The 21,661-nt window shown below is 36.4% G+C and overlaps 1 non-coding gene across 1 annotated transcript; it reads left to right on the forward strand.

The window, feature by feature from the left end:
* The first annotated feature begins 3,772 nt into the window (after positions 1–3,772).
* On the forward strand, positions 3,773–3,879 carry LOC128279771 (small nucleolar RNA R71). Its single transcript, XR_008269967.1, has one exon. It is a non-coding gene; the product is annotated as a small nucleolar RNA R71 (small nucleolar RNA).
* The last annotated feature ends 17,782 nt before the right edge of the window (positions 3,880–21,661 follow it).

The following is a 21,661-nucleotide window of genomic DNA, read 5'->3' on the forward strand; positions in this document are numbered from 1 at the left end:
TCGTGGGTGGTGATGACGTCGTTGCTCTCTTGTCGTCTCGTCAGAGTGTGGGCTAAGATGGCGTGTAGGTATCACAGGGATGGGGTGAGGGCCGATGCCTTGGACCGGCTAGGATCATAGGTGGTTGAGTCAGGGACGAGGTCCTTCCAGCACTTTGAGGGAGAGTAGTGGATGTGGCGGTGGAGGGTGTCGAGTTCATTGTCGTCCATGAACTCCTCCGTGTACAACCCTAGTGCAATCCTGAACTCAGGTACGTTGAACTGGAGCATTAGACCACCAAGGCGGAACTGGATCGTTCCAGGATCGTCAGAGTTGGTCATGATGGTCTGAAGATGGAACATTGAGTAGAGTTCCAATGTTAACTCAAGATACGTCGGCTCGGCAATCTCAAAGAAAAGCCCCCACGGGTCAGTCGTCAGGAGGGCTCGAACTGTATCAGCCAATTGAATCTATTCAAGTGCGGCCCAGTCAATGCAGTTGCCCACACCTAGGGGTTGAGCCTGTAATATCTAATATAATTCCTCCTGGGGTCCCAATGGAACCTAGAGGAACGGGTGCCTAACCTCTACGGTAGGACCCGAGGATGACACTGCTCCTTTCCTGTTCTTCAATGCAGGAATATCGGTTTTCTTACCACGTGAGGATGACATTGTACCTGCATTGAAAAGTCGAAATTCAACCAATACGTCCCAAAAATAACATGGAAAAACAAAACTAATTAGGAATATTTCATGAGACTCGTGTACCAAATGAAGAGAACAAAACTAAAACAACTAAAACAAATATATCAAGTCATTAAAATAGGACTATAAGAATAATACGATGGGAAAATCTAATGTATGAATGTATGTGCGTAAACATAAAATCCATGGAAACAAGAAAAATGGATGAATGTAGAATGAAAAATGGCAATATTCTTTAATGAAAAACATGAGTATTTCTATTATTCTACTATTAATATTCACTTAAGATAGTCAAATGGATCAGAGAAATAAAAAATAGGCAAAATATTTAAAGAAAATAGAGAGAAAATAGTAAACAAATGCAAAAGGGAGAAGCTTGAGTCGTCAAAAATAGTGTTGTAGGCGGTGCACGGGCATGCCAGGCAGGGCGTGTGGAGTTGTAGCGGCTAGGGTTAGGGATTTTTGGGGAGGGGATGATGAATAGTGAGGGGTTTATATAGATTTTGGGGCACACGGGCGTGCCCCCTAAGTTTTTTCCTGTGTATTTCGCGGTTTTTTAAATTTGAGCGCATCTGACATTCGACCCACACCTGTATTTCTTGTGGGTGCACACGGCCATGTCGCACGGCTGTGTCTTGCTTCGTTCGTTTCTCCCACACCCGTGTATGATAGCCCACGCCAGTGTTAGTTTGACAGTGTCGACCACGGGTGAATGACACGGTTGTGTCGCACGCCCGTGTTAAATTATTAGTTTCAACCATGGTTTCAAGTCACGGGCGTGTCTCACGCCCGTCTTGTTTTGGCAGTTTCACCCAGGGCCATGTCGCACGGCTGTGGTAACTTATCGCACCCCATGTTGGGAAAAAATTTTGCCCTGTTTTTCACACGACCGTATCGCACAGTTGTGTCTCCTCCTATGGTGTGACCACGGCCTAAGGCACGCCCGTGTTCTTGGCCGTGTGGATGGAAAAACCCTGTGTTTCAGGACTTCGTTAGTAGGTTAGATGTGAAAAACTAGAATTTAAATAAATTATTACTGTTAGTGCTCGGGCTGCCTCCCGAGAAGCCCTTATTTATAGTCTAAGCTCGACTTTACCTCTCTTCTGCATGGTCAAGGTGGTGTGAGGAGTTTACACTCCTCATCCCTGCTATCAACTTTATCAACATAAGGTTTAAGACGAGTATTGTTTACCTTAAAAGTGCTGAATTTGGGATGAATTACCTTGACTGTACCATATGGGAAAGCACTAAGTACCGTGAGAGGAATGAGTTCATTAGGTTCAGAAGTGGCAATACGAGGATCTGCTGCATCTAGTAGTACTTTGTCTCCAACCTTAAGTTGATTTGGTGCGTCATTGAGCTTGTCATGGCGTGGTTTTGGTTTATCGTGTGTCCTCAGTCTATGTGTCTGCCATTCATCTAGTTCCTCGATTTGTAGCCTTTGTTCTTCATAGATAGGTCCTTTGTTGTTGCTTGAATACGGTGCATATGCGCTCTTCGAAACTATTTTCTGCACAGAGGGTTTCACCATATGATTAGTACCAGTAGTATGATTTATGCAATCGCCCTCAATTTTTGATGTGTTACTCGTATTACGAGCTTGAAGGGTGATTGTTTTGTCTCCCACACGAAGTGTGAGTTCACCTGTACCAACATCAATAATGGTTCTAGCAGTCACTAAAAAGGGTCGTCCTAAAATCAAAGGTGCGTTACTATCCTCTTCCATGTCTAGAACAACAAAGTATACTGGGTATATAAATTTATCAATCTTAACAAGAACATCTTCAATGATACCCCTAGGAAATCTAATGGTTTTATCAGCCAATTAAATGCTCATCCTAGTTTGTTTGGGTTTCTCAAGACCTAGCTGTTTAAACATTTTATAAGCCATAACATTAATGCTTGCCCTTAAGTCAGCCAATGCATTATGAACATCTAAACTACCAATTAAACAATGAATCGTAAAACTCCTTGGATCTTTCAATTTGTTGGGTAGCTTATTCTGTAATATGGCTGAGCAAACTACATTCAACTCCACATGCGATGCCTTATCCAACTTTCGTTTGTTTCCTAGAAGCTCCCTTAAAAATTTGACTGCGTTTGGCATCTGCGAGAGAGCTTCGATAAACGGTAAGTTAATATGTAATTTCTTTAATAGTTTATGGAATTTACCGAATTGTTCATCTGTACGGTCTTTCCTTGTCGCATTGCGGTATGGAACTCGTGGCTTGTACTCTTTACTTACCATTTTTTGCTCACTGCGGTCCACCTAACCTTTATCTTGACTTACCACAATACCTTGCCTTGGTTCTAATGCAGGCTCAACTAACCCTTCCTTGTCTTGAGTGGTAATCGCATTGAGTTGTTCCCTTGGGTTAGATTCCATGTTACTCGGCAAACTACCTTGTGGTCATTCAGAAATTAGTTTGGTGAGTTCGCCTATCTGAGTTTCGAGCCCTTGGATTGAGGCTTGTTGATTTTTAAGGGCTGTCTCGGTATTCTAGAAACGAGTTTCTGACACCGAGATGAAACTTGTTAACATCTCCTCAAGGTTCGGCTTCTTTTCCTGCTAGTAAGGTGGTTGTTGAAATCCTGGAGGATGTTGTGGCCTTTGATTTCCTTGACCGCCCCACGAGAAATTGGGATGGTTCCTCCATCCTACATTATAAGTGTTACTATACGGGTTATTTTTGGGTCTAGAGTTATTGTTACCCATATATTGGACTTATTCCTCCTCGTTGCTAGGGTTGAAGGGTTGATATTCTGTGTATGCTCCTCCTCCATTCGAATCGCACCTCATCACTGGATGTACTTGAGTAGAACCACACAAACTGTCAGTCTTTTTATTTAAGAGTTCTACTTGGTTAGATAGCATAGTAACTGCATCGAGGTTGAAAACACCAACTACTTTCATCGGCTTTGTCCTCATAACTTGCCACTGATAGTTATTCAGTGACATCTCCTTAATAAATTCGTAAGCCGCCTCAGGTGTTTTGTTATTCAAAGTTCCACCGATGGCTGCGTCGATGAGTTGCCTCGTTGAGGGGTTCACACCGTTGTAAAACGTCTGAACCTGTAGCCAAAATGGTAACCCATGGTGAGGGCATCTTCTCAAAAGATCCTTGTATCTCTCCCATGCATCATAGAGTGTTTCTAGATCCATCTGCACAAAGGAAGAAATGTCATTCCTCAACTTAGTTGTTTTAGCCGACGGAAAATATTTAAGTAAAAACTATTCGGTCATTTGCTCCCAAGTAGTGATTGACCCATGTGGTAACGAGTTCAACCATTGTTTAGCCTTATTCCTCAACAAAAAAGGGAATAACCAAAGGCGAATGGTGTCATAAAAAATGCCATTAATTTTAAAAGTGTCACAAAACTCTAAAAAAATTTCCAAGTGAGCATTGGGATCCTCGTCCTGCAAACCATCAAACTGAACAAACTATTGGATCATTTGAATGTGTTAGGTTTCAGTTAAAAAGTATTTGCAGGAATAGCAGGCCTAACTATGCTCGATTTGGTTCCTGTTAAAGAAGGTTTAGCATAATCATACATAGTACGCGAAGCCAGATTCTAATTAGCAGCAATCGCAGGAGGTAGCGGATTTTCTTGGTTTTCAGCCATCTCCTCGGTTTTGGTTGAAGTATCTTCCTCTTGCTCTTCCTATGTGTATCGTAAGCTTCGCCTTATTTCTCTTCGATTTCTCAGAATTGTGCGGTCGATCTCACCATCAAAAAGTAGTGGTCCTGACGGGTTTCTTTTGGTCATAAACTAGAAAAACCTTTCAGAAGAAAATAAATGATGAATTAGAAAAGAAAATTAAAAATAAAAAATTGAATTGCAATAAAAGTAAAATGGCTAAAGTAATAAAAATCGAGTGTTCCTAATATCTTAGTTCCCCGGCAACGGCACTAAAAACTTGATATGTGATATTCGCGACAGGTTTTAAAGATTTATGAATGAATCGTTCTTGAGACTAACTTATTATCATGATTAAGGCAAGTGTACCTATTGAAAGTAGTATAGTTCAGCAAGACCAGATTGTCGAACCCAAAGGAACCACGAGTACTATTTACTTCCTTTTTATTATCTAGCCTAAAAATTAAGAGGTTTGGTTATCTAAACTAATTACTAAACTAAGAATGCACAGAAAGAAAATTTGGGAAAATACTTTTGGCAAAAATTTGATTGATTAAGACAATACCTAAGGAAAAATCCACCTAGACTTTACTTATTATTTGACTCTGAATCAGACGATTTATTCATTTGACTTGATCCGTAGAAATCCATAAGTTATATTATTACATCTCTCGAGACTAATAACGTCTAACCCTAGGTTGAATAATTGAAATCTCTTTCTAATTAACACCCTAGAATTGCATTAACTCGATCTATGGATTCCCTTATTAGGTTTCACCCTGATCCGGTAAAATCTTGTCACCCTATCTCTAGGCGCACAATCAACTCTGCTTAATTATGACAATTTTACTCTTAGATAGGGTCTATTCCCCCCTTTGAAGAAGAGCTTTAACTTGAATCAATATCCTGGAATATTAAAAGAAGAATTAAGAACACATAATTAAGAACAAGGCAAATATTTATCATACAATTTAGATAATAATAACAAGATATGTCTTAGGTTTCATCCCCCTTAGGTATTTGGGGGCTTTAGTTCATACTTATGAAAGAAAACATCTCAAAAGCATAAAGATAACAAAACATAAGAAAACCCAAAACTCCTGAAGGAACTTGAAGGGAGATCTTCAGTCTTGATGATGAATCCGACTTCTGAGATGGATCAATGGGCTCTTCTTGAGTAATTCCCTACTTCCTACTCTACGTCTCCCTTCTAAGTGCCTCTTCAGGTGTTTAAATAGGCTTTTTAATGCCTAAGAGCCCTAAAAATTAGCCTTTTACAAATAGGACTATACTTGGGCTTGACAGGGACATGCCCGTGTGCGATTACTCCAGCCCGTGGTCAAGGCTGTTGAACAGGCACGGGCGTGTAGTCTACCCAGGTAAGTCGTGTTTCGATCCTGCTAAATGGACACGGCCATATGACATGCCCGTGAGGAAGTCCAGGCCGTTTGATTTCCTACGTGGGTCCATTTTCTCTGTTTTCGGACCGTTTCTCGCTCTTTTTACTCTCTCCTATGCTCACCTAAGTATAAAACATGAAATTAAAGGATTAGGAGCATCGAATATACCAAATCTAAGGAGAAATCATCCGCAAATGCACTAAGCATGGGATACAAATATGTATAAATTACGGTTTATCAAAAATCCATGCGTACCGGAATAAAGTGTGCAGACTTCATTAATCTATCGACAATTACCCAAATGGTATCTTTCTATTTCGAAGATAGGGGTAATCGCGATACAAAATCCATGGTAATTCTTTCCCATTTCCATTTTAGTATTGCAACTGGATGTAATAATCTCGAAGGTACCTAGTGTTCAGCTTTAACTTGGTAACATATCAAGCACTTAGACACAAATTTAGAAATATCACATTTCATTCCCGGCCACCAGTACATCTTTTTTAAATCATTGTACATTTTATTACTTCCAGGATGAACAGACATAATACCATTATGAGCTTTGTTTAAAATCTTCTGTACAAGTTTTGAATTCTTTGTTACACAAATTCTACCTCTGAATAACAGGAAATTATCAAACCCAATTTGATATTCTGAATCAGAATTTCACTCACATTGTACCCGTTTAGCTTGTAATTCATCATTACTCTTCTGAACTTTACAAATTTATTGCAGGAATATTGGTTTAGTGTTTAACTCAGCTATGACTGAACCATTATCTGACAATGACAATCAAATATTCATTACTCATAAGGAAAATAAAGATTTTGCTCAGAGCATCAGCAATCACATTTGCTTTTCTCGGGTGATAGTCGATAACCAGATCATAATCTTTCAATTACTCAAGCCACTTGCGCTGTCCCAGTTTAAAGTCTTTTTGTGACATCAAATACTTCAAAATTTTATGGTCAGTGAATATATGACATTTTTCACCAAATAAATAGTATCGCCAAATTTTCAATGCAAATACAATGGCTACAACTCTAGATCATGTATCGGGAAGTTCTTTTTGTGTGGTTTTAGCTGTCTAGAAGCATAAGCTATTACTTTACCTTCTTGCATCAAAACACAACCTAAACCATTTATTGACGCGTCACTGTAGATTACAAATTCTTTACCTGATTCAGGTTGAACTAGTACAAGTGTTTCAGTCAACAAGGCTTTTAACCTGTCAAAACTCTGCTGGCATTTATCTTTCCATTGAAATTTTACATCTTTCTACAAAAAACATGTCATCGAAGAAGCTATCATTGAAAAACCTTTTACAAACCTCCGATAATATCTTACTAGTCCCAGAAAACTTCTAACTTCTAACACATTCTTCGATATTTTCCGTGTAACAGCCCTATTTTAACTAAATCGGAACAGTGGTTTTGGAACCACAAATCTGATGTCAAAAAATTATTTTAATATTACATTATATGTTTACAACATTATAGTATGCATGTTTGAAAATTTCGTGAGCTAGTTTTATAGTTTAATTACTCAATTCGGTAAAAAAGGACTAAAAGGCATAAAATGCAAAAGTTGCATTCTATTAGTTAAAGGTGTCAAATTACTTTGGATTTTTAATATGATGGCCTTAAATGGTAATTAGACCATAAAAAGTGTAAGTGGACATTTATGGACATTTACTGGAGATTTTAAATGGTTTTTCATTAAGGATAATATGGTAAATTAGTTAATAAGTTAAAATTAATAAAACAAAAGCAAAATTTTTCTCATTATCTTCATCATCTAGCCGAATTTAAAGAAGAAAAAGAAGTTATTTTTGGTCATCCAGGTTTCGGTCATTTGGAAGTTAAATTGATAAGTGTTTTGAGCTCGATTTTTGATGATTTTTAAGTTTTTAAGATCATTGCTTTGTATTCTAGCTAGCTCGTACCTTAGATTTTACAATTTTTAAAGGTTTAACATATTTTGATTATTGAATGCTTGAGTAATATGATGATCGATGATAGATTATGAAGGTTAATTGATAGATTAATAGTTTTTGTAAAGTAATTTTTGACAAAAATGTCAAATAGGGGTTAAATTGAAAAATATGCAAATTGAGTGGTTGAAATGTGAAATAAATTTTTTTGGGGATTTTAGGGACTTATATGCAATTTGGCCAAGTATGGGTTGAGTGAAATCATGTGAATTTTGTGTATTTACAACATAGGGACTAAATTTTAAAAATGTGGAAGTTTAGGGGCTAATATGAAAATTTGCTTAAATGCGTGTTAAAGACTAAATTGAAAGAATATGTGATTGAATAAGTTAATTTTATATATATATAGATCAAGAAAAGAGGAATCCGAAATTAGATCGGGGGAAAGGAAAGATTATCGAGTAATTGATTCACTTTGCCATTTTCATACTTGTGGTAAGTTCGTATGTAACAAGCTCTATTATAATCTTATTTATATGTTTTGATATTGCATAAATTATAAATTTTTTACTATGAACTTGTTCGACCATTATTCGACAATGATTCGATAGTGATTTGAAATGATTCGACTATGATTTGGTATTGGAAATTCCCGGTTGAACCTTAGGAATAGTCTAGGATATTAATGACATGTCATTAGAGTATTAAGTTGGCTTCGAGCCATGATATCAGCACTTCGGGTGCGAGTTATACCTTGATTTGGCTACGGGCCATGGTATAGGTACTTATTGATTGAGATCCTTAAATATCCAACTTCTATTCCGAATGGTTCAACGGGAAATTGAAATATGTGGACTAGAATGAGATTGGTACGAGTTGGTACAGGTACGTACATAAAATTTATAAAAATTGAATCCATGAAATGGATGAATTCTTGGTAAGCTATTGAAAGAATGATGGAATAGTTTAAGATTTAATGTATTTATATTATCCTCCATTTATATTGATTGAATTGTGAATGAATGGTGAAATTGCTCATTACTTTAATACGAACTTACTAAGCTTTGAAGCTTACTTTGTGTTATTTTTCTATATTTTATAGTAAACTAAGGCTGGCTCGGATCTGGGAGTTGTCGGGAACATCATTGCACTATCGAACATCTATTTGGTGCTTTTGAGTTGTGTAAATATGGTATATGGCATGTATAGGCTAGTTGTGGTATTTTGGTTGTGAATTTAGCGATGAGAGTTGGCTTGTAAATGATGTTAATATTAATGTGTGTTTAGCTATTAGAAATAGCTTGTACATGTATATGTTTTGGTTGTATATATAGCTTGAGTGATGGCTTATTTTGGCATGGTTGGTATGAATATGGTTATGGTTTATAGTTGCTAATGGTTAATTGAATTGTAGAGTATTAATGCTTGAGAAATGCTTTGATGAAGTATGATTTTAGAAGTTGATTTGATAAGTAATTCCTTAGGTAAATGGTATTGAATTAATTATTGAATTTGGTTGTAATGGATTTATATGATTGTGTGTAGGTTGATGAATGTTGGTTGCATATTTGTGTCTTGAAATGGTACCAAATGAACTTATATAGGTATGTGCAAAAAGGGTGGCAACTTGGTATTGCAAATGACCTATTTTTGTCCACACGGGTAGAGACACGGGCGTGTGCCTCAGCCGTGTGTGACACACATTCAGGTTATATAGCTGTGTGTCCCATGGTGTTGATTTTAAAATGAAGATAGTATGCTCCACATGGTCTCACACACGGGCGTGTAACTGGCCGTGCGGTACAAGTCAGTATACCCCCTAAATGACACACGGCCTAGCACACGGGTTAGACACATGGGCGTGTGGTTGGCCGTGTGATCCAAGTCAGTATGTATGCCTTGTTTCCACACGGTTTGAAACACGGGCGTGTCTGGAGCTGTGTGAGGCACACGGCCTGTTCACACGAGAGTGTGACCCCTGTATGAATGAAAAATTTCTAAGTTTTTCCTAAAATTTCATATGTTGTCAGTTTAGTCCCGACTCATTTCTAAAGCATGTTTTAGGCCTCGTAGGCCTTTATAAGGGGCAAGGTAATTGTGTTGAATGGTTTATGAGATTGTATGTTTTATGTTGTGAATCAATCGGTAATGCCTCGTAACCCTATTCTGGCAACGGATACGGGTTAGGGTGTTACATTTCAACTAACAATAGCTGAAATTTTATTTGGGTCTACCCTGATGCCTTCAGCAGATACTATATGTCCAAGAAAACCTACTTCCCGAGGCCAAAATTCACATTTACTAGATTTGGCATAGAGTTGTTTTTCAAGCAGAGTTTGCAACACAATTCTCAAATGATCATCATGCTCATTTTTATCTTGAGAACATACCAGGATATCATCATTAAATACCACCACAAATCTATCAAGATACGGTTTGAAAATTCTATTCATTAAATCCATAAATACTACAGGTGCATTAGTCAAGCCGAACGACATCACAAGAAACGCATAGTGCCCGTACCTAGTTCTGAAGGCTGTCTTCGGTACATCTAAATATTTTACTCATAACTGATAATAGCCAAAACGGAGAACAATCTTTGAAAACACAGTGGCACCTTTCAACTGATCAAACAAGTCATCAATGCGAGGCAATGGATACTTGTTCTTGATTTTATCCTTATTGAGTTGTCAATAATCAATACATAATTCTTTTTAATAAATAAAACCGGTGCACCCTTAGGTGATGAGCTAGGTCGAGCAAAGCCTCTATCAGTCAGTTCTTGCAACCATGCTTTCAACTCTTTTAATTCTGTAGGATCCATTCTATAAAGTGCTATAGATATTGGGGTTGTTCTCGGAACAAGATCTATAGAAAATTCCATTTTTTTGGCTGGCGGTAGTTCGGGTAATTCTTCCAGAAACACAGTAGGAAACTCACAAACTACCGGCACTAACTTAATCTTTGATTCAGATACTTTAGTGTCCAACACATATGCAAGATAGGCATCATACCCTTTTCTTACATATTTCTGTGCTGATATAGCTAAGATTGCAATGGACAACCCGTCCAGTTTATCAGATTCAACACGAAACAATTCACCATTCTAACATTTTAACTCAATATACTTTTGTTACAATTTACCAATGCATTATGCTGAGTTAACCATTCCATACCCAGAATTACATCAAATTAGCCGAGAAAAAAATAACCTTTTATCCTTAATGGACAGGTTTTTCAAATTTTATCCACCATTACATACTGACCCAGGGGGTTTGAAACTTTAACCAAGAATTCAGTGGACTTGACAGGTAAATTTTTAACAAACACTAAATTCATGCATATGTATGAATATGTTGAACCAAGATCAATCAAAGTAGTAATATCAGTATCAAAAAGAGAAAATATACCAATAATAACATCAGGTGTAGAAGCATCCTCATGTGCACGTATAACATATGTTTTGACTGGTGCTCAAGCTTCAGATTTAGCAGTTAAATCTTTTCTTATACACAAGCTATCACTTATATTACTGGGGTTATGAGGTGGTCTACCTCTTGAAGTAGGGTTACTCGGCCTTGAAGTCTGAACAGTATCTTTTTTGATCCTTTCTGGACAATCTTTAAGATAGTGGTCGAGAGAACCACATATATAGCAGGCTCGGCCTCTCATACGACACTCTCCGAAATGAAATTTATAATAATGCTTACATTTAGGTTTGGAATTCCAGACACTTCCAACACTTTCTACTGATGGGGCCAGAGATCTTGGATTAGAGCGTTGAGAGCCTTAGTCATTCCCAGAATACCCCATAGATGAGACAGAGCAATCATGATATTTCTTTGATTTCTTTGAAGCTGATGATTGTGGCTTGCCCATAAATCTCTTACTTGAAGTTCTGGCTTCCATCCCTGCTTGCCTCTTTTCTTTATCTAGTTCTTCAACTTTATGTGCTTGGTCAGCCAGTACAACAAATTCTTTTAATTCCAAGATCCCAACTAACAACTTGATGTCTTCATTTAATCCATCTTCAAACCGTTTACACGTGGCAACTTTGGTCGGGATACATTCTCTAGCATATTTGCTTAATCTGACAAATTCTCGTTCATAATCAAATACCATCATATTTCCCTGTTTAAGCTCTAAAAATTCCTTTTTTTCTGACCAAGGAATCTCTGATTAATGTATTTCTTTTTGAATTTTGTTTGGAAAAATTCCCATGTAACATTTTCCCTCGGTATAACAGAAATTATGGTATTCCATCACTGGTAGACTAAGTCTTTTAGCAGAGATACAACACATTTCAAACATTCTTTAGGTGTGCAAGGCAATTCATCCAGAACCTTGATAGTCTTTTCTAACCAGAATTCAACCCTTTCCAGATCATCATCGGCAGTAGCCCTGAATTCTTCTGCCCTATATTTACGAATTTTATCTACCGAAGGCTTACCATTTCTAACAGGTTCAGCACCTTGTGGCATCTCTAGAACTGATTGAGGAGCAAGAGGGGGAGGTTGTTGTACAGCAAGATATGTTCCTAAATATTCAGTGAAACTCTTATTCATCATTTCAAAGAAGGCTTCTTTAGCCTCATCACCTCGGCCCTCAGATACGGGCCTTCTACTACTACTAGATGCAGCTCTTTGAATTGAAGCTGGAGTATTGCTCTCATCATCTTTAGATTCAGCCCTAGCTCGGTTAGACGACATTACTATATGAAAAATGCATTTAAAATGGTCAGGAGATACCACACTATCACATATTATATATAATGGCATGTATAGCTAAACTCGTACTTGTTATGTTAGTCTGAAAATCGGGTAAACTGTATCTCCGATACCAATAAATGTAACACCCCTAACCCATATCTGATGCCGGAACAAGGTTACAGAGCATTACAAGAGTTTACAGAACAAATATGATTAATTTATATAATTTACTATTCATATTCAAAAATCAATCATATTCAATCATATTGTCCCTTGATTAGGCCCTCAAGGTCCAATTTATACATTAAAGACAAGTCGGGACTAAATTAGAAACTCAGAAAATTTTTCGTGTAATTTCAAAAATTTTCCTAGATGCAGGGAACACACTCCCATGTAGGTAGGCCGTGTGGCTCACAAGGCCAAATGCCACGCCAGTGTCTCAGGCCGTATGGGCATTCGATGTGAGGCACACGGCCATGTCCTTGCCCGTGTAACTCTCTAACATAGGTCACACGGCCAGTCACACGCTCATGTGCCAGGCCGTGTGGATAGTATAATTCTCAAAAATTAGGTGCAAGATTCACACAGCCAACATACACGCCCGTGTCTCAGTAATGTTACCAATTCTAAGCATTCTATTTCTCAAATTTAAGATGCAGGGGACACACAACCAAACCATACGCCTATGCGCATTGCCGTATGTCATACACGTTTAAGACACAAGCCCGTATGTTTTCCCGTGTCGACAATATAAGGCCATTTCCTAGCCTTATTTCTCACCGAAATTTTTCCTTGTACCTACATTACCATTTTAACACACTTCCAAACCAATTCAAGACATTTAAATCAAGCCAACATTAACATTATACATGATATATCATCACATGTATTCAAACTTACCTTTTAAAAGACATACATGTTTACCATAATTCAATCTAACCATATCAAGCACACATATATCAACCATATTATAACCTCAAGTATATATATTCACTAAAAATATCATCACTAGCCATTTGAATGTCTAGATTACAAACAATCATTTATATGCCAACATTGGCCAAATTAGCCTTTACATGCCATTATACCAAAATAAGTTTGCTATTTATACCAAAATGAGATGAAGGATAGTGTGATAATGCTCCGACCAGTTCCAACAGGTATAAAACAGAGAATTTAACTTACCATACATTTACATTTAAGGTAAACATATAAAGATGCATCCAAGCAATTTGGCTAATAGCCTAAAACACACAACTTCATCAAACATGTTAGTCATTATTCCATATAAATTTCATGTATCAAAGATGAGCTCATCATATAGAAATTTTCATAACCATGTTCTTGTCAAATCATATTTCCATATAACATGTGCATTTCCATAAAAAATCATCTTAAGTTCATTTTAACCATGTCAAAACTCTTCCCCTTGAATTTATTTGAAATATCGATGAATACACATGTAGTACACTTGAAGTGTACAAATCTATAAACCGTTAACTCATAATCAGGGGTACCTAATTCAGGCACATAATCAGGAAGCACTCTCTCGAGCCTTATATCAGGATGCTCATGTGAGCTATATAATAGAAAGCTTATTTGGGCTAAATCAGGAAACTCATAAGAGTTTAGAACAGGAAGCTAATTGAGCTTAACAGGTAACTCTAAAGAGTTATTATCAGGGAGCTCTGGATAGCTATATAACAGGATGTTCAAGCGAGCCATATCAGGAAGCTCATAAAGAGCCTATATCAGGACGTTCATAAAGAGTTGCGTCTGTATCCGTAATATATGCAGGATCACAACCGGTCATATAACAGGACGCTCACAAAGAGCTGCGGTAGTCTGCAACACATGCAGGATCGCTACCAATCTGGATGCTGGTATAAACCATGTAACAGGAAGCTCGAGAGGGCTTATAATAGGATGCTCATAAGAGTTATGGTGTGTTTGCAACATATGCAGGACCACAACCAATACGGGAAATCCTGTATCCATCAAATTCCATTATTCAAACGGGATTTAATATTTACCGAATGTCAGATATATAAATATTTTCTTATACATAACAAATTCATAATTCACATATACAACATTCAATTCAAACATGTAAATATACACAATTTAGTTACACAAACTTACCTCGTCACTTGCTCATATACGGAGATCTACTAATCCAGTACTTTTTTCTTTTCTCGATCTAACTCTTTATTTGATCTTTTCAAATCAATATAAATGAATTTAACATCAATTTAACACATTTCATATTTAATTCAATCCAGTTCACATCTTATGCAAAAGTACCATTTTGCCTCTATACTTTTCATTAATTCCAAATTCGTCCCTAGGCTCAGAAAATGAAATTCATGTAATTTAATCCTTTTTCCAAGCCTAACCAATTTTTACATATAACATTTACCGTACATATATCTCATAAAAATTAGAAATTTTTCATAAATTTTACATCTTTACAATTTAGTCCCTAAATCACAATTTCATGAAAATTCACTTTACAAAAGTTGTTTATCTATCAACAATCTTTCAATTTCTACCATAAATTTTAAAATCTCAGCATATTCTTCCATGGTAAAATTTTAATACTTGATAACTTTGCAAATTGATCCCCAAAATAGATAGATTAAGTTATTACGATCTCGAAAATATAAAAATTACTAAAAATGGAACAAGATTACTTACCCAATTAGGCTTGCTTGATTTTCTTTCCCTTTCCTAGGGTTTCTATAGAAATTTGGGGAAGAAGATGATATAAAATGATGATATTAGATATTTATTTTATTTATCATTTTTTATTTATTTCAATTTCAAATTTAGTCTTTTTCTTTTTCTTGGATGAATCATCAAAAATATCTACTAACTTTTCTTAATGGTCTAATTACCATATCAGGACCTTAAATTTTGAATTCCATAGCTATTTAATTCTTCTAGCTACTAGAATTCAACTTTTGCACTTTACGCAATTTGGTCTTTTCCTTCTAATTAAACACAAAATCGGTAAAATTTTCTTATCAAAATTTTCATACGTCTTTCCTATCATGATGCAGAGCATGTAATAATATTAAAATAAATTTTCTTTTTGACTTGGATTTGTGGTCCCGAAACCACTATTCTGATTTCACTGAAATGGGCTGTTAGAGCTGTAGTTAACTGCAGACAAAAACGTATTGATTTGAAATGTCAAATAGAAGAAATGATTTAAGTTGAGTCTGAGAGTCTGAAAGATGTTGCTATAATTATTTTAGATTTTTCTACTCAGAGATTGATACTTAAAGGTAGTGAAACATTTCAAGCATTCATTCTTGATACTAAAGATTCAGAATCGAAGCTAGATCTGTTACCAGTTAGTGAGTTCAATGATGTATTTCCTAAAGAGTTTTCAGGTATGCCTCATGATCGCGAAGTTGAGTTTGTGATTAGTTTGGTTCTTGGAATTGCACTGATATCGATATCACCGTATCGTATGACACCAGCTGAATTAAAGAATTGAAAGCACAATTGCCAGAGTTAATAGATAGACTATTTATTCGAATGAGCATATCTTCCTGGGGTGCACCTATGTTGTTTGTGAAAAAGAAAGACAGCTCTTTGAGATTGTGTGTAACAGCTCGGTTTAGACCCCAGCCAAAAAAGTGGTTTCAAAACAACAAATCTGAGTCAGAAAAATATTTCAAATTATTTTCTGTGCTTATTATATGTGAATTAATATGTGTGAAAATTCCTTATAAAAATTTGATCATTTGTGTGCTTAATTTGATAAAATGACCTAATTGCGTAAAATGTAAAAGTGACCTTCTATTTGTTAAAGTGCTTAATTTCTATGTCTTTGTAAATGAGAGGTCCTTATGTTGTTAATAGACCATGGATATGTTAAATGGACATTGCTGGACATTCATTATAAGTTTAAATGTTTATATTATTAAAGGAAAAATTGATTTTTGGTTATTAAAGCTTTATTAAATAAAAGAAAATATGATAATGGATGATTTACTCATCCTTCTTAACCGAAAATAAAAAAAGAAAAGAAAAGAAAACTTAAGATAGGGTTTGGCTATTGATTTTGGTGATTAAGATCAAGAACAAAAGAAAACAAATTTAGACAGGGGGAAGTTGAAAGTGGTTGAGTAGTCGACTCCGTTCATTCGAATCCATACGAGATAAGTTAATAAACAAATAAACGTGTTCAAGTTGATTTATTTATGTTTATATGACATTGAATTGTGATGAATTGCTATATGAGAGCTTAATATGTGATATCTGAGAAAGTTCTGATAATGTAACGACGTCTGAAAAGCCCCGTATAAACCATAGGAATAGTTAGGATACATATGTTATGACATAGGATCCGATATGTGTTTTTGTGTAAGACCTTTTCTGGGACAGTGACGTCAATATTCGATTACATGGAAGACCACGTCTAGTATGTTGGCATTGTATGAGCTTTCCGAGCTATCTGAGTATCCTTATTGATTCCAAATGGCTTAACGAGCATTTCGAGAAAATGGATGACTATGTGAATGTGTATCTGATTTAGGTACGTTTGAATTGTATACCATGTTTGAGAATGAAAGGTAAATACATGTACGTTTGTGAACATATGATATAAGTATGAGTTGCTATATATTGAGATTTGATATATATATATTTGTATGTGAATCATGATCAAATGAACTGTAAGAGACATATGGCTATGTGAATGTATTTTGCCTTGAGTTATATAAATGAATTGATCTAGATTGATGCTATGTATTAAGTTTATTTGTATATGGCTTACAAAGCTTTTGAAAGCTTACTTTGTGTGTGTTTTCAACTGTTTTATAGATATCAAAGCTACAGGAAGCTCGGGGATCGTCGAGGATCATGACCACATTATCGAACTCTATTTGGTACCTTTTGAAAATGTGAATATAATAGTATGCAATGTCTAGAAGTATTGGAAAATGATTTGTATTGTGTATATCTAGCCATGTGATATGGCTTAGTTACGAATGATATTATGAATGAATTTTGGTATATGCTTTATGTTTAAAAATGGTATGTTTTGTTGTGTTCTTGGATGGCCAAAAATAGGTGATTAATTTGGTAAGATTTTGGTATGTGTCTAATTGAAGAATTGGTAAGATTATAGCATGAGATTGAATGTATTAAATTGAGGTTTGAAACTTATGCTTTGGTATGATTTTAGCTTATGATTTGGTATGGATATAAACATGAAATTTGTTGTTAATGATATGGCATGAATGGTGTATTTTTTGGTTATGTATTGGTTGGAATTTGTTATGAAATGTGCTTGGTTTATGCTTGTATGAATGACCCAAAATGGTGGCAAATTGGCTTTGCAAATAGCTTATTTTTGTCCACATGGGTATAGACACGAGCGTGTGTCTCAGCCATGTGCGACACACGATCATGTTGCATGGTCATGTGTCCCCTAGGGCACCCTACGATTTAAATCTAGTATACCTACCGTTTTGACACGGCCTAGACACGCAGGTGTGTCTAGTGGCCGTGTGTGGCACACAACCTTGGCACCTGGGCGTGTGTGGCCATTTCGAAGGGTACACGGGCTAGACACACGAGATTATTGTCGGCCAAGTGACCCAAGTCAGTTTCGACGATGGCCAAGGCACATGAGCATGTCTTGTGGCCGTGTGGACAAGTCAATATGTATGCCCTGTTTTGCCACGGCTTAGACACACGGGCGTGTCTAATGCCGTAAGAGGCACACGGCCTGTTCACATGGATGTGTGACCTTTATAACTTTGAAAAATGTTTAAGTTTCAAAAAAATTTGTATGAGCTTGGTTTTGTCTCGACCCCTTTCTAAAGCATGTTAAGGTCTCGTTAACCTACATAAGGGACTCTATAATGATGTGTGACTTTGATGCTATGTTGATTATGAAATGAATGCGAATTGTTTTGATATGTCCAGTAATGCCTATTAACCCTAGTCCGACGACGGATACGGGTTAGGGGTGTTACATTTGGTTGGTATCAGAGCTACGATTTAGTCAATTCTAGTATTAACATAGCGTATGTGAGTCTAGCTTTACATACCATATATATGAACCGTGATAGTGTGATTATTCTTGACATTGAAAATGTGTTTTTATATAGCATATGGATCTTGAACGAGCCGTAGTTGATAATGTTGAGAGTAATACGCCTGCTCCTTCCCAAGGGATAGTGCCATCTAATTCTAGAATTGTTACAAGTAGCCACAAAGGAGAGGCTAAGCAAGCCTTCTTCCAAATGATAAATGAGTGGTTCACTCAGAATGTCAGATCAAACCCGCCTGCTCCCAACCTCCACCCTCACAAGTTTCTATAGTTCCTCAAGTAGTAGATCCGATTCAGTTGAGTAAGCCACCTATGGAGAAGATTAGAAAATATGAGGCTAAAAAGTTCTGTGCTACTACTAATGATGATACTGAGAGAGTTGAAATCTGGTTAGAGAATATGATATGAGTGTTCAATTAAATGTCATTGACTCCGGATGAATATCTCAAATGTGTCATTTCACTTCTAATAGATAGGGCGTATCATTGGTGGAAGACGTTAATATTAGTGGTCCCAAGAGAATGAGTTACCTGGGATTTCTTTCAAGTTGAATTCTAAAAGAAATACATCAGTGAAAGATTTATAGATTAGAAATGCAAAGAGTTTCTTGAGTTGAAACAAGGTTGTATGTCTGTTTCCAAATACGAGTGAAAATTTATGAGATTGAGCCAGTATGCACAAGAATGTGTCTCAACTGAAGCAATTATGTGCAAGAAATTCGAAGATGGTTTAAATGAAGACATTCGTTTGTTAGTCAAAATTCTGGAAATAAAAGAATTTGTATTACTTATTGAAAGAGTGTGTAAAGCTGAAGAGCTCGGGAAAGAGAAAAAAAAAGCTGATTCAGAAGCTAGAGAAGCAAGAAAGAGATCTGCAAGTAAATCATTTCAGTCTACGCCAAAGAAATTTCGAGATGATTATAGCCGTTCAAAGGCTAATGTGGGACATTTGAGTAGAGATCGTACTAGATCGCATTCGAGTTTCAGAACTCTAGCTATTTTTGTTGCAATTGTTGGAAATGTCTGATCTGATCAACCCGAGTGTAGACATTGTGGTAAAAGACATCCAGGAAGTTGTAGATTGAATGATCGAGCTTGCTTTAGTTGTGGATCCATAGATCACTTTATCCGTGAATGTTTTGAGTCTATAGAGCAAGAGATTGTGCAAAATCTGAGGCCGAGTGGTAATATAGCTCAAGGTAGACCACCTAGAAACACAGGAAATGTGAATGGTAGTTAAAGAGAGACTAAAGATACGACTGTTAGATTTGGGACTCGTGCACTTGCCAGAGTCTACGCCATCTGAGCTCGTGAGGAAGCTTTGTCTCCAAATGTGATTACTGGTACTTTTACACTTTATGATACTTCTGTGATTGCTTTGATAGATCTTGGATCAACGTATTCTTATATATGCATGAATTTAGTATCCAGTAAGACTTTTCCTATAGAATCTATTGGATTTATGATTAGAGTAACGAACCCCTTAGGCCGGTGTGTTTTGGTAGACAAAGTGTCCAAGAATTGTCCGTTAATGTTTTGAGACATTTGGTTTTTGACCAATTTGATGTTATTACCTTTCGATGAGTTTGATATAGTTCTGGGTATGGATTGGTTAACTTTGCATGATGCTATTGTGAACTGCAAATAGAAAACTATTGATTTGACACGCAAGAACGATGAAATAGTTCGAATTGAATCTAGTGATTTAAATGGGTTGCCAGCTGTGATATCTTCGATGAAAGCTCTGAGTATTGTGAGAAAGGGTTGTAAAGCTTATTTTACCTATGTGACTGATTCGAAAGTATTTGAAAAGAAAGTTGAATCAGTGCCTGTTATCTGTGAATTCCCTGATGTGTTTCCTGATAAATTACTGAGATTACCTCTGATTCGAGAAGTTCAGTTTGGCATTGAGTTAGTGCTGGGAACGACCCCTATTTCGATAGCTCTGTATAGAATGGCTCCAATCGAGTTAAAAGAATTAAAGACTCAGTTACAAGAGTTAACCGATAGAGGATTTGCAAGACCGATTTTCTCACCTTGGGGTGCTCCTATTTTGTTTGTGAAAGAAAAAATAAGGTATAATGAGAATGTGCATTAATTATCATCAGTTGAACAAAGTGACTATCAATAACAAATATCCTCTGCCCCGAATTGACGATTTGTTTGATCAGTTGAAAGGAGCTACTGTGTTTTCAAAAATAGATTTGAAATCAGGATATTATCAGTTGTGAGTAAAAGATTCAGACATCCTGAAAACTGCTTTCCAAAAGATTCAGACCATATTTAGATCGATTTGTTGCATTATTTATTGATGACATTTTGATTTATTCGTGTGATGAAATTGAGCATGCAGAACATCTGAAAACAGTGTTACAGACTTTGTGCGATAAGCAGTTGTATGCGAAATTTAGAAAATGTGAGTTTTGGTTACACGAAGTCAATTTTCTGGGACATATGGTGTTAGCATCAAGTATCCGAGTTAATCCGAGTAAAGTTTCAACTATTTTAGATTGGAAGCCTCCGAGAAATATTTCTGAAGTCCTCAGTTTTCTTGGACTTGCCAGTTATTATTGAAGGTTCGTAAAAGGCTTTTCGATGATTGCGACTCTGTTGATGAAATTACTTCAGAAAGATGTGAAATTTGAGTGGTCAAAAAAGTGTTAGAAAAGCTTTAATTAGTTGAAAGCCCTATCAACTGAGGCTCCAGTGTTAGTACAACCAGAATCAGGTAAAGAATTTGTGATCTACAGTGATGCTTCATTGAACGGCTTGGGTTGCATTTTGATGTAGGAATGCAAAGTCATAGCCTATGCCTTGAGACAGTTAAAGCAGCATGAAAAGTACTATCCGATACATGACCTTGAGTTAGTTGCGATTGTATTTGCTTTGAAGATTTGGCGACACTATATGTTGGGTGAGAAATGTCATGTCTATTCCGATCACAAGAGCTTGAATATCTGATGACTCAGAAAGATTTGAATCTTTGATAGAGAAGATGGTTAGAGTTGCTAAAAGATTATAAGCTTGTTATTGATTATCATCCAGGGAAAAGCTAATGTTGTAGCTGATGCTTTAAGTTGGAAATCATTGTTTGCATTACGTGTCATGAATGCTCATTTTGCTTTGTCTGATGATGGTTCAGTTTTAGCCTATTTGAAAGCGAGACCGTTGTTTTTACAATAGATTATTGATGCTTAGAAAGTTGATAATGAGATAATAGCAAAA

Source organism: Gossypium arboreum, chromosome 8 (genome assembly GCF_025698485.1).
Source record: "Gossypium arboreum isolate Shixiya-1 chromosome 8, ASM2569848v2, whole genome shotgun sequence".
Lineage (NCBI taxonomy): Eukaryota > Viridiplantae > Streptophyta > Magnoliopsida > Malvales > Malvaceae > Gossypium > Gossypium arboreum.